This window comes from Lepisma saccharinum, chromosome 1 (genome assembly GCF_977018435.1).
Source record: "Lepisma saccharinum chromosome 1, izLepSacc3.1, whole genome shotgun sequence".
Lineage (NCBI taxonomy): Eukaryota > Metazoa > Arthropoda > Insecta > Zygentoma > Lepismatidae > Lepisma > Lepisma saccharinum.
The window spans coordinates 154,315,893-154,329,732 of record NC_139229.1 but is presented as its reverse complement, the minus strand read 5'-3'; the positions used below and the strand labels follow the sequence as shown (position 1 = coordinate 154,329,732).

The window sequence follows — 13,840 nt, the reverse complement described above, 5'->3', positions numbered from 1 at the left end:
ACACATAGTATTCACGCGAAAGGTTTCCTTGGTCACGACGATGAAGATGCGAAAAGTGTTCATACTTCTGGTTTCTCGGTTTCTCTTCCCCTCGGGATCGGTGAACATCTCCGTGGTCTGGTCGTCGGGACATCAACGTGGCGGCTGGTAGGCGTCGTCGGAGTGTCGACAGGGCGGCGCTCGACGTCTCTCTCTCTCTCGTACCTGGCGGCGGGTAGGCATCATCGGCGTGGCTAGTCGTCTCTCTCTCTCTCCGCGGCGGCGGATAGGCATCATCGGCGTGGCTCGTCGTTTCTCTCTCTCTCCGCGGCGGCTGGTAGGCATCATCGGCGTAGTCTCTTCTGACATCGGGCGAATCGACGGTAACGCCCTCACCTCTCTTCTCCCTCTAGCCCGCCATAGTTTCCGGTGTTCCTCGTTTCTCAAAAATTATAAACGGCGTAAGGTAATCACGGAAACACGGTCTCGCTTCAACTTCTTCCAGCGGTTGAGGTAGGCGCACTCATGTAGACTTACTGCCTATCACACACTGGTGTTCGCAAAACACAACAAAGTCCACTGTACACGAAGAGGTAGCACGAAGGTGCTGTCGTTACAAGGATCGCGGTAAGACTGTAAGTCGAAAAACCATGTCCTTCGTTTTATTTGGATTTTGAAAAGAGACGCTAGGCGTTCGTTGAAGGGACGCTTCCGAAGAGGTCATTTCACTTTGCTCTATTGTCTCCCAACTTGAACGGGCCGTGCTCGAAGTTGAGTTTCTGCGGATTAAGCCTCCGCCTCGCTGTCGCCATAGCTCAATTGCAACCGGTGTCCACAAACTGATCAATTACAACCGATTTGATCTGGCGTCCGTAATTGTTGCTTGATCGCGACGAAACTCCACACATCCGTCCTTGCACACATGCCGCTGCGCTGGTATAAGTTTAACATGAATCTGACCGCTGGAAACCGAGATATTTAAATGTTTGTCACTACGGTCGAATTTCCTAAGCTTTAGACGCATAACGTGACCCTTCAGGTAATCACCCTTAAGACACGCGAACGTCTCGTTCCTCCCGTCGGCTTGGCAAAAATCAAATATGTATTCCTACAAATTAAAACACTCAACACTTTGAATCAACACATCTTTTTACCGCTCCATACATGAATAATAATAATAATAATAATGACGGTAACTCTGTCACACTGCTAGGTCAATGTACCAACTTTAGTTGTAAGCCTTGTGTCCTAATAATGGATAATATTTCTTGAGTAAATAATTCTAAAGGACGTGCAATAAAAAGCTGGTCATAGACTTCCGTGCCCCCCCCCCCCCGCCGCCTTTATAGTGGCCTTCATCATTTCCATGGAACCATAATTCATCCTCATCGTTACAAGCTCTCGAAATAAGAAAAGCAAATACAAAATACAAAATGTCTATCAAATTGAACCAACCAACTGAAATGAAAATGGACATATGATTATAAGAAACAGATCTATAAAAGTTACTCTATAAATAACGTCCAACTCGCATTTCCACAAATTCAACTGGAACCATCGAAAGGTCGATCGCTGCAAGAGATCGATATCTTCTCCAACATGCAAGACTCTATCAGTCTGCTTATAGGCTATATATACGATGGTAGACCTGTAACAAGCTCTGAGGATACACCGGGGGAGGTGACGACCTTTCCAACTCTCCAAAACCTTGAAGGGTAGAAGAAATGAGGATCGATAGGAAGGACATCTTACGTCAGAAAATTCGTTGAAATTCAATCTTCTTGGGGATCAAAGGTGTTAGAAGACCGGTCCCTTGTCACCATACCGTGAAACCAATACGTCCTCTCCTTTACTTACAGAGTTCTTTCAAGCTTTCTCTTTCCTGTAGAAAGTGATTTTCATTCTCTCCTGGTCTAACAACAGAAATGTGTGTGAATGCAGGTGAGCCTTCAGATAACTAGAGAGGTCGTGGACAGATTTCTATCTTTCCCTCAGTTATTGGAAGCAAGTGTCAGCCTGATACCCTTAATGTAGATCATGTACACTACTTTCCAATTCATTAATAATTACATTCTTGTCAGAATTAATTAGAAGTAATTGACGCAAGATAACAAAGAGTAAGGGACCGTCAAAAGAGATGATACAATTTACATTTAAATTATAATTTTCCTTTATTTTACATGACGGAATTAAAAGAGAGGGAGACTCATCTTTCACTTCAACACACACACTATTACGGTGTATGTGTGTGTGTATACATACAGGGTGCGTAAGGTATTTGACTACATGTGATTGTGCGCCTGCATTTTTTGTACGAACTAATTGCTGTACTTCCAACTTTTCTGACAACAATCGCAGACTGTCGATAATGCAAGAGATGAAAAGATACGCTGTGATTGTTGTGATATATGCAAAGCACAGCGATGATAAGATTGCATGGCCTTCTGAAGTCGCCACGCCAGGTCATTTGTGCACGAAGTTCAGAAGGAGATGGAAGCCTCCGGCAAGAAATTCAAAATTTCTTGTTGACAAACTATACTTCAGTTGATGTGCTGAGTATTACTAGTACTTAACACTAAAAATTCTGCATTAAATACTCTAGGGAAAGGTCATGTTTTGAAGTATTTTCAAGTAGAAATCTACTACAGTAAGTGGCTATTGGAATTTCCCACTTTCTCTTGCAATTTTGGGGTTGTGTTTTGTAGATAATTGATTCAGATATTATTACTAAATTTTACTGTAATTAAGTATCATTTATGCTGTAATTGTTATGATTTCTTTTTAAAAAATATTCATTCTTAACCATACTTTAATACGTATCAAGTATTACATAAAACCTCATTGCAATACCTCTTTCCAACAGTCAATTTCTATTCAGTTCCCTTCTTATCACTTTTACATGTGAAGTGGATATTCTAAAAATTTGGATAAGTGGGGTTCTAAATGTAGTTACACCTTCTTTCACGCATGTTGAAATACATGAATTGTCCTTATGGCTTTAGTCTGAAAATTTTTCATTGTTGGTCTGAAAAACCTCAAAAAGTCAGAGATTTTGTTTTTACGAAATTGTGTAGACATCCTGAGTGTGTGTTTCCTGTTCACTTGTATGTTAATGCGTTTTTAATTTTAAAATTACTAATTATAATAGATATATTTTTTTCTATACTGTTAAAATGGTTGAGTACAGGGGTCGACCTATGCTTTAACTCCGCCATCGTAGATGAGCAAATAAATTAATCGTCGTAATGTCATTCGAATGGCAGGCGACATGTCACGAGTCGTTTAAACCTTCGGCATGACATCTCCCTTCCAATCCAAAATTCAAGAAATGGAGCGGCTGACAATAATTATTCAACCACTTCTTCGCGCTTGACCTGGTAATGGTGAACCGTGACGTAAACCGTGGAGATACGAACACAAGAATCTTCCCAGCTATTGACCCGCTGTGGTCCTGCCAGCATCCCTCTCTCGGGGAGGGAGTTCCCCCAAAGCTCATTCTCCGCCGACAAATCTCCACGTTGTTTCTCGCGAATTCCATTCCCCACTTCTGATTGGTGCTCACTCCGAGAGCAGCCGCTCAGGGAGCAAATACCTGCGCAGGAATTCAACCCGCGACCTTGGAAGAAAAAATGCCCTCCTGGAACTCTGCCAGCAGACGCTAAATCAGGGTCCAGACTCCTTGGCTCCTGGTGCGTCTATGTTTTATTTTCGCCCCTTTTCAAACTATTGTTTCCTCAAGGAACTGCCAAGATGAAGTACACATGAGCAACATGTGTTTCTTATTTAACCGATAACAGACTGAGGGCAGTGATGAAAGAATTGAAGTGACATGAACCGACAACCGTGTCTCGTACAAAATTCGAACGCGGGAATTCCTGCCTGATGCACGTTATCAAGAGTTAATGTAGAACATTCTATGGTAATAACGTTTTCATCAAATGTCAACCTCTCTTCCGCGACCACACTCTGGGCTGCATTTTGCACACTAACGAGGCTCTGGCGTCTGGACTCACAGCTAGTCTAATCCTCTGCGAGTCTTGGGTTGTGCTGTTCATATGTGTTTATGATTTTCCTTTCATCAATTTCATCGTATCATCACCCATCTTCATTAGCAAAAAGTAGCAGAGAAGCGAAATAAAATAAACCAAATCAATCAATCAATCATAATCTAAAACTAGGGGGCAGCCAACCTAGAGACGACTCTGGTCTTGCACAATTGTTCATAATGTGTTTCTTTTTCTAATTGTGTTTTTGTCCACTTAAATTTCTAATTTTTGTAATTTACTTTCTTTTGATCACTTCCTATATTTTGTTAGTGTAATCTTCATGGGCAATATCAGGGGTGCAATGGGGTCCTCGCGTATCCCTTGTTGTCAGTCCGCACCCCCTCCAGTATCCCCAATATTATCTCAATAATAATAAACATGATAGCAAGTACATTATGGTACATATTGTAATATTCCATTTCCGGTGGCGATACGCATGTCCAAAGTGTAGTCACGATGGCCATTCTTCTCTAACTGCCATTTTAAGCTGTCACAAGGAATTTCATTCTTCCTTTATTCTTATATTATACTATTCTGCGATCCGTTATTGCTGTCGTTTCACTATTTATATTTTGGTTGTACAGTGTCTCTCAAAAGTTTTAGGACAACGACATTTTAAACTAGGCAACCCAATTTACACAAGGCGTTGGTGGGTTGCGTATAGAGTTAGGCTCAATTTCAGGGTTGCCACATGCACAATAGATATTTATAAAATACGCGAAAGAAATAAAAACAAGTATTAGTATATAAAAGTATTAAAAATATCACTATTATATCGCAAGTGACAAAATTCTTTCTGAAAGAAAAATAATAGGTTTTCTAGTATTTCATCGCTGATGAGTCTACAGAAAGGAAAAGAGGTGAGAGAAATCGAGAGGTGACAAAGGACAAGAGAAAGAGAAAGCGAAAGGAGAAGAGGAAAAGTAGAGGAGAGAAGAAAGAGAGGATAGACGAGGAGAGAAGATGCAGTGAGGAGAATGGAAAAAGATTCTAGGAGAGATGAGGAAAATGGAGCAAAGGAGAGAAAAAGATAAGAACGAAAAGAAGAGGAGAAGAGTGTAGTGGAGTCGGAAATCTAAGACAGGAGAGGAGATACGAGGAGTGGAGATGAGGGGGATGGAGATAAGTTGCGAGAAAAGTAGGGAAGGCGATATAAGATAAAAGCAGAGCAGAAGGAGGGGAGAGAAGAAGTAGAAGGAGAAGAGAAGAACAGAAGGGACTGAAGAGAAGAGGTAATTGCAGAAAATATCGTCTCAGCGTCAAGAATTGATGCATTGGTCAAATTATCGACATGAAACATTCAATAACATTTTGAAATGTATTGGAGAATATATTAGATCGGTGCGAAATGCCTTTTGGTTTAGTTCACAGCAAGATAAAATCTTCCATGTAAGATCTTTGATTTTACCTGCGATTATACCACTAAAAACATGAATGTAATTTTAATATTTATAAGAATTATCCAATTTTTGTCCACTTCTCGGTTCGTTGAAATGGAGATTTTGTAATTTAATATTTCCCCTCCCCCCCACCGTTAATTCCAAACTGAATCATTCCGTTTCACACGGCGTGGACAATGAACACAATGGGATAGGTCTAAAACTTACGAAAATTTTCTGCCACCGGAAGGGTTTGAACCTACGACCATCAGATTGACAGTCCTGAACGGTAAACACTACCCTACATGTTTCGCTCCTGAAAGTAAGTAGAAGGAGCTGATCAATGTGAAATGTAGATGCAACTCTCCTCCTACATGTAATTTGCAAACAATACTTGTTTGTAACAAAGAAAACGAAGGAAGTACGACTCGGCGAAAACATTTAATGGAGAATTGCACATGATGAGAACTTTTCATTCGATATTTGCGGAGGTATCCTTGCATTGAACTCGAGTGGGAAAAGGGGTAAAATTAGTATGTCCTGAATTGCCACAAATATAAATAGTTATTTCATTAATATTTGTCAATGTCTTTGAAGCAAGTACACAATTATCGTTTGAGTATCATAATTCACGATCGTATACATGAAAATGTCCCTTTGAACGTGTGTCAATTCATTTATTTGTTTATTTTTTTATAAATTCCATATGCAGAACAATGTAGTCACTATACTCTGCTATTACAAATAATGTTACCATGCTCTTGTTTATAATAAAAGGAGAATTAAAGAAAGAACACCTCCTAAGGAGGACCGAACCTGGGACCGCTTGCAGCCCAATCGAGAACTCTAACCACTACACCACGCCCTTACCTTCGATTGAAACAACATTTTTTAAGTATTCTATACCTGCAATATTGTAAATGTCGTTGGATATACATGTAGTTGAACTTTTACTTTAATTTTGAATTGCTTTCTTGTAATATAGCAGATATCTTCGAGAAATAATTTTTGAAGTGATTTAGAATAACGAGAATATTGGTAGTTGTGAAAATGCGAGCTATTTCTTCTAACTTATTATTGTGATTAGACATTATTAATGGAAAATATCTAGAGGCTTGAACATTGCAGGACGATATTCTTTTCCTGCGATGCTGCAACAGACGAAATGCTTGTTTACTGACGCAAGTCCCGTGTTCAGAACAGTCTTATGAAAAGTATTTGTTGTTCCGTAAGGTAACACGAAATAATTACACCGTTTGCGAACTACCAAATCTGCGCAACGTTAGACATAAACAGGCGGAAAATTTTATTCATAAAATCACTTCACATTTGACAGTATTAGTCAAGAGAGACTCGTGGGACACTGTGTTAAGGTGCTGGAGTAAATCCTTCTTATTTTTCTTCCTCGAAGAACAACAATTTTTAAAGTAGAGCAACAGTCGTTCCGCTCTTTCTCATTTCTTTTAAATTCTTCCACATTCCTTTAATTGGGTTAAAAAGAAATAAAAATATTGCTTGCCAGACCCGTACGCAGGATTTCTTTGAGGGAGGGGCCAGACCCAAATATATATATATATAAAGAGAGAGAGAGAGAGAGACAGATATTACAAAATAGTTCAAATAGTGCGAGCGCCATTGAAAAGTCATGATAATTCTTTGTATAGAAAATAATATATTTATAAATTAAATGTTGCGTACTTGGAATTATTATTACAATAAAGAACATCTCTAATTGTGAGTTAAGAAAAAACAATAATAAAGAGACATTTTTCATCACGATTGCAGTTCGAAAAAGTCGGGACAGGGATTGAAAGTAACGCACTGTCCTGACTAAATCGGTGAATCGGACGTCTGCTAGCCTTGAATTATAAAACTAAGACCATCCAATATTGCAGCCTGAAGACTTTTGCGCAAGAAACAGATTCATTTATGTAAGAACAAAATTGAAATTTTTACACATTTTTAAAATCAACGATGTTATTTTCGTAGTTATTGATAGGTTCACATTTAAATAGTTCAGGATTCGGGGGGGGGCATTGCCCCCATGCCCTACCTATGGGTACTGGCCTGACGTAGACAGTGGGAGAGAAATTTTGGAGAATCTTTCTATTAAATTTATTATTTACATCAACCTTATGCTCAGATACGTTTATTGACAATCGTCAACTTTTCGTTTAATAGATAATATTTGGTTTTAAACGACGGGAGAATTTTGTCGAATTTCCTTTCTTGCTCTTTTAGAATATATACTTCTACAATAGCAATCGCGTTCGGAAACGGTGAAAAAAAATGACTTGGTTTTCAAAGACAGACAAGCTTGGTAGCGTAGCTTGCTCGCGTTCAAAGTGACTCACTCACGCTATTCAAGGCCGCTTCTTATCGCTAAACACTGTCCATTGACGCACAGTGCCTGCACCCAGCAAGTTACAAGTGATCAGAGTCGTATTTTAAAGAGAATCTGAAGAATGATAGATCTCATCAGAGGCGGCTAGGTGGGCACTAGCTCAACATGCAAAGATTAAGTGTTAATTTCTGACAAACAAGAAACCTTATTGAATAAGTATTGGGATAGTAATACGTGTATCCGCTTCATTTTAACAATGTAAGTTCGAAGACAATCTGTATTCCATTTGTTTATATTGGCACCTTGGTCAACCTGAGGTTATTATAAGAAACTATTTCCTAGATGTTCATGTAACCGTTATAAAATTACAAATAAATATATTCACAAGCTTAGATATACTAACAACGAAGAAATAAATTCAGAGTTAATTTCAAATGCATGTGTGTAGAGTAATTCTAGAAGTACAGAGCTATATCAGAGTATTGAACTTCTTTTTGCAGGATAACGTTTACAATACTGACGCGACAGAATAATTAAGAACTGTTGTTTCAATCGAAGGTAAGGGGTGGTGGATTGGTTAGAGTTCTTGAAAGCATTGATCACGGTCCCAGGTTCGATCCTCCTTAGGAGGTGTTCTTTCTTTAATTCTCCTTTTATTATAAACAAGAGCATGGTAACATTATTTGTAATAGCAGTGTATAGTGGCTACATTGTTCTGCATATGGAATTTATAAAAAAATAAACAAATAAATGAATTGACACACGTTCAAAGGGACATTTTCATGTATACGATCGTGAATTATGATACTCAAACGATAATTGTGTACTTGCTTCAAAGACATTGACAAATATTAATGAAATAACTATTTATATTTGTGGCAATTCAGGACATACTAATTTTACCCCTTTTCCCACTCGAGTTCAATGCAAGGATACCTCCGCAAATATCGAATGAAAAGTTCTCATCATGTGCAATTCTCCATTAAATGTTTTCGCCGAGTCGTACTTCCTTCGTTTTCTTTGTTACAAACAAGTATTGTTTGCACATTACATGTAGGAGGAGAGTTGCATCTACATTTCACATTGGTCAGCTCCTTCTACTTACTTTCAGGAGCGAAACATGTAGAGTAGTGTTTACCGTTCAGGACTGTCAATCTGATGGTCGTAGGTTCAAACCCTTCCGGTGGCAGGGACATTTTCATGTATACGATCGTGAATTATGATACTCAAACGATAATTGTGTACTTGCTTCAAAGACATTGACAAATATTAATGAAATAACTATTTATATTTGTGGCAATTCAGGACATACTAATTTTACCCCTTTTCCCACTCGAGTTCAATGCAAGGATACCTCCGCAAATATCGAATGAAAAGTTCTCATCATGTGCAATTCTCCATTAAATGTTTTCGCCGAGTCGTACTTCCTTCGTTTTCTTTGTTACAAACAAGTATTGTTTGCACATTACATGTAGGAGGAGAGTTGCATCTACATTTCACATTGGTCAGCTCCTTCTACTTACTTTCAGGAGCGAAACATGTAGGGTAGTGTTTACCGTTCAGGACTGTCAATCTGATGGTCGTAGGTTCAAACCCTTCCGGTGGCAGAAAATTTTCGTAAGTTTTAGACCTATCCCATTGTGTTCATTGTCCACGCCGTGTGAAACGGAATGATTCAGTTTGGAATTAACGGTGGGGGGGAGGGGAAATATTAAATTACAAAATCTCCATTTCAACGAACCGAGAAGTGGACAAAAATTGGATAATTCTTATAAATATTAAAATTACATTCATGTTTTTAGTGGTATAATCGCAGGTAAAATCAAAGATCTTACATGGAAGATTTTATCTTGCTGTGAACTAAACCAAAAGGCATTTCGCACCGATCTAATACATTCTCCAATACATTTCAAAATGTTATTGAATGTTTCATGTCGATAATTTGACCAATGCATCAATTCTTGACGCTGAGACGATATTTTCTGCAATTACCTCTTCTCTTCAGTCCCTTCTGTTCTTCTCTTCTCCTTCTACTTCTTCTCTCCCCTCCTTCTGCTCTGCTTTTATCTTATATCGCCTTCCCTACTTTTCTCGCAACTTATCTCCATCCCCCTCATCTCCACTCCTCGTATCTCCTCTCCTGTCTTAGATTTCCGACTCCACTACACTCTTCTCCTCTTCTTTTCGTTCTTATCTTTTTCTCTCCTTTGCTCCATTTTCCTCATCTCTCCTAGAATCTTTTTCCATTCTCCTCACTGCATCTTCTCTCCTCGTCTATCCTCTCTTTCTTCTCTCCTCTACTTTTCCTCTTCTCCTTTCGCTTTCTCTTTCTCTTGTCCTTTGTCACCTCTCGATTTCTCTCACCTCTTTTCCTTTCTGTAGGCTCATCAGCGATGAAATACTAGAAAACCTATTATTTTTCTTTCAGAAAGAATTTTGTCACTTGCGATATAATAGTGATATTTTTAATACTTTTATATACTAATACTTGTTTTTATTTCTTTCGCGTATTTTATAAATATCTATTGTGCATGTGGCAACCCTGAAATTGAGCCTAACTCTATACGCAACCCACCAACGCCTTGTGTAAATTGGGTTGCCTAGTTTAAAATGTCGTTGTCCTAAAACTTTTGAGAGACACTGTACACTAATAGCATATAATGTATTAACATTGAACTTTGTTATGTTTGTAGGGCAGAAGGCTACTACTTACAAAAGATATAAAAATAATCTTGTAAGCATAGAAATAACCCTAATAAACACCAGAAATACTATTACTAATTATTAATGATAATGATAATGACCTGCATTGTTCTATATGAAGCTAAATAAATATGTAAAGATGAGCGTACATAATACCCCTCATTCTAAGCTCAGCACCCCATACTCACTCCTTGATTCCAAATTGAGGTACCACCAATCAAATCGCGCCAAAAATGGAACTGAATATAAGGCAACACATCATGTGATTAAATGCAAATGAAGATATAAGGTTAAGTGTAACCCTACTGCAAATAATAATAATAATAATATAAATGACATTATTATTATTAACTTTGATGATAACTGTAGTAATAATAATGGTGAAGATGATAAAGTAAACTCATAAATAGACCATTTCAAGACCCTTTCAACCCTTTTTCGCAAAGATCTCGCACTCACATCCTCGTTCTGGTATCCTAGTTCCCAATCCAGACACAAATAGAGTAGCAAATCCTTTGGAGCTCTGGGGTATTGTCAACAAAATGTCCCAGTCATCCATTGGTTAAAGGTTAACCCCCTTCCCCTCTGCCTCCATACGTCCCGAAATAAAAACCAGAAGATTTCTCCTCGTCTCACCGGATATGGTCCTCCCTTCGAACTTCACAGTCTGCGTTCGATTTCCGGTCGTGGCATCTAGGATTGATGGTGGGGATAATATTTTTTCCGTCAACTCTTTCCCTCGCTCAATTTCCCTCTCGGTCTTCCGAGTGTGGTGCACGGGACAGTTGGAAGTAAACGGTAATGGCCTTTCCACCCTCAGATGACCCATTACCGTCCGTGAAAGTAATTTCGATTTGGGTCGTAGATCGCACCACGCTCCGATCGCCTCTACGTTTTATGAATGGCGCTCATTGTGTACGAGTGGGTGCTGAAGCTAGTTTTACAGCGACCGAACGTGCAGCAGGCATGTCAAATTCACGGTATGTGAGCTGAATACGAACAACCTTCGTAAGACTTACTCTCGGATTAAACATTATGGATACTCGAGTTTGGACTCCATATTAAAATTAACCAGTAGACCTACGTAAAAACGAGTTACGTCAAAATTTAGCTTATTCAATTCTACGTTAGTCTAAGGTAACCAATTTCTTTTCGAGCACGCCTTCAATTTTCTATCGTCGTGAGAACAAAAACGGTGTCCCTTTTTTGGGTTTTCCAAATGACCGCTCTCTCTGAAATTCTGTAAATAAAAAACGTGTGGTCCCGTTAAATACGGTGCAGATAGAAAAATTTTAAATGCAATTCTTCATTTTCAGGGTTTTTTATTGCCCCAAAACTTTCTTATCAATGTTGTGAAACAACGTTTCTTATTATTGAGTAGTGCTACAAATAAGTGCTGCTGTTTCTAAAACCCTTTACCACTGTGAACTCATATTGCGAAACCGATTTAACACAGATTAATATTCAACGGAGTAGCGATGTGCCTTGAACGTGGAAACATCGCACGTTCTGCAACTCGTTTTAGGTCTCAATAATATTAAAGATGCTCTCCTGAGAATTTACTGGAATATTTTAACCAGCGACCAAAAATAAGCAAAGTAGAAATATACGATCTTTTCGATTGATGTGATTCATTGATTTGATCCATTTTACTTCGCTTTTCTGCCACATTTGGCTAACCGCGAAGATAATGATGAATGGTGATACGATGAGATGGATGAACGACACAGAATTAACCCTACAGATGATTATACTGGCCGTGAGTCCAGACGCCAGAGCTTCGTTAGTCTGGATGAATGCAGCCCAGGGTGACTACGTAGAAGTACAACCTAGACTAACAGAGCTCTGGCATCTTCGAATAACATTTAAAAGAAAAAGTTTCATAATTACAAAGTGAATTACCAATATAATACGAGCATTGTGTGTTTAAGAGAAATTCCAGAGGTATTATGCGCACACATTAGAAACAGTGTTACTTATATTTTATTTATTTGTAACACCATTAAGCCTTGTTTCCATGACATAAAAATTCAATATGATGACCAAGGCATAATTTTATTATAAAACATAAACTAAACGTAACGTTTCAACCTTATAGCAAGGTCTTCTTCAGACTCAACATTTGTACTTGGTGCAGAGTCTGAATAAGACTGCCTTGGTCAGCATATTGAATTTTTATCTAATTGTATATGTTCATGAAACATGCAATGAAAACCTATAACCCATGAAATCTACAAGTAGTAGTCATTCTTCTTGCATTGCAAAATTTCTTCAAATGTATTCTGACAGCACTATACAAAACTAAATTTGAAGGTAACAGACTGACACAATCAGCAACTTATCAATCTGGTTCATTTCTGAATAAAAGTTAGTGGAATAGTACTTGATGAGGTAATTTTTACAGGCAAATTTAGATTTTAGAAACGCATATATTGTATGTTCGCAATCTAAAGATGTTCTACTTTTTAAAAAAAGGTACAGCACATTATATATAATTTTGAATATCAAGGTTGACATTTCTCTGAATAGAATTTCCGAGCGACAATATATTTTATATTTTAAAACAAAGAGGCGATATACTTGAAAAGAAGGTAAAAGTACTGAGAACCTAAAAGTTAAAGGCTCCACCGTAGATAACACTGAAATTGTATCAGCATGTATTGATACTCGTTGGCTGTACCCTATCTATGTTTAAAGTAAGCTTAAAATAAAAACAAGCCATGTTAACCGAACGTTGCTAGCTAACCCAGTACACCATTGATTCCTTGTCGAGAATTCTTCTGGCTTCGCGTGCATTAGGTGCATAGCAACGGAGGATTCGCTCTAGCTGCTTCTATGTAGTTGGTTACACAAAAGGAAGCTTTTACAATGGGAAAACTTGCTTCAAAAACTTGGTATGGATTCTACGGTGCTTGTCTCCGCTCCAATGTCTTTCCAGCGACTACTTTTCAGACTCAATGTTTTCAGGAAGAAACAACACTGACATGGCGTGAATCAAATGGAATGCAAGGCTCATCACTCAAATTACAATTTCCGTTACGGAAATTAGGGCGACGCGACAAACACGGCGATTGTTATTGTGGTCGATTTATGATGCAAATTAACTTAGTTCTTGACAAATTCATTATTGCGGAATAATTAATTAAATTACGAAATTATACGTTAAATTTTCAAATGGTGCATTGCATGTCCAAAACCGTCTGCATTTTTTTTTAAAGAATGATAGCGAATCGATTATGCAAATATGCAGATGATACACACCCGTATCACTCCGCAAAATCCCTTTAACACCCTCCTAAAATTGCGCAAGAACAATCGATTTATGAACAATTTACCGAAAGCAGAATGAAGCCCTACCCTTCTAAACTTGTGGAGACAAAGCCGCGGAT

The 13,840-nt window shown here is 38.3% G+C and overlaps 1 protein-coding gene across 1 annotated transcript in view; it reads right to left on the bottom strand.

The window, feature by feature from the left end:
- Mctp (multiple C2 domain and transmembrane region protein) overlaps nucleotides 1-13,840 on the bottom strand; it is a 544,727-nt gene that overhangs the window by 501,967 nt on the left and 28,920 nt on the right. The window lies entirely within an intron of this gene.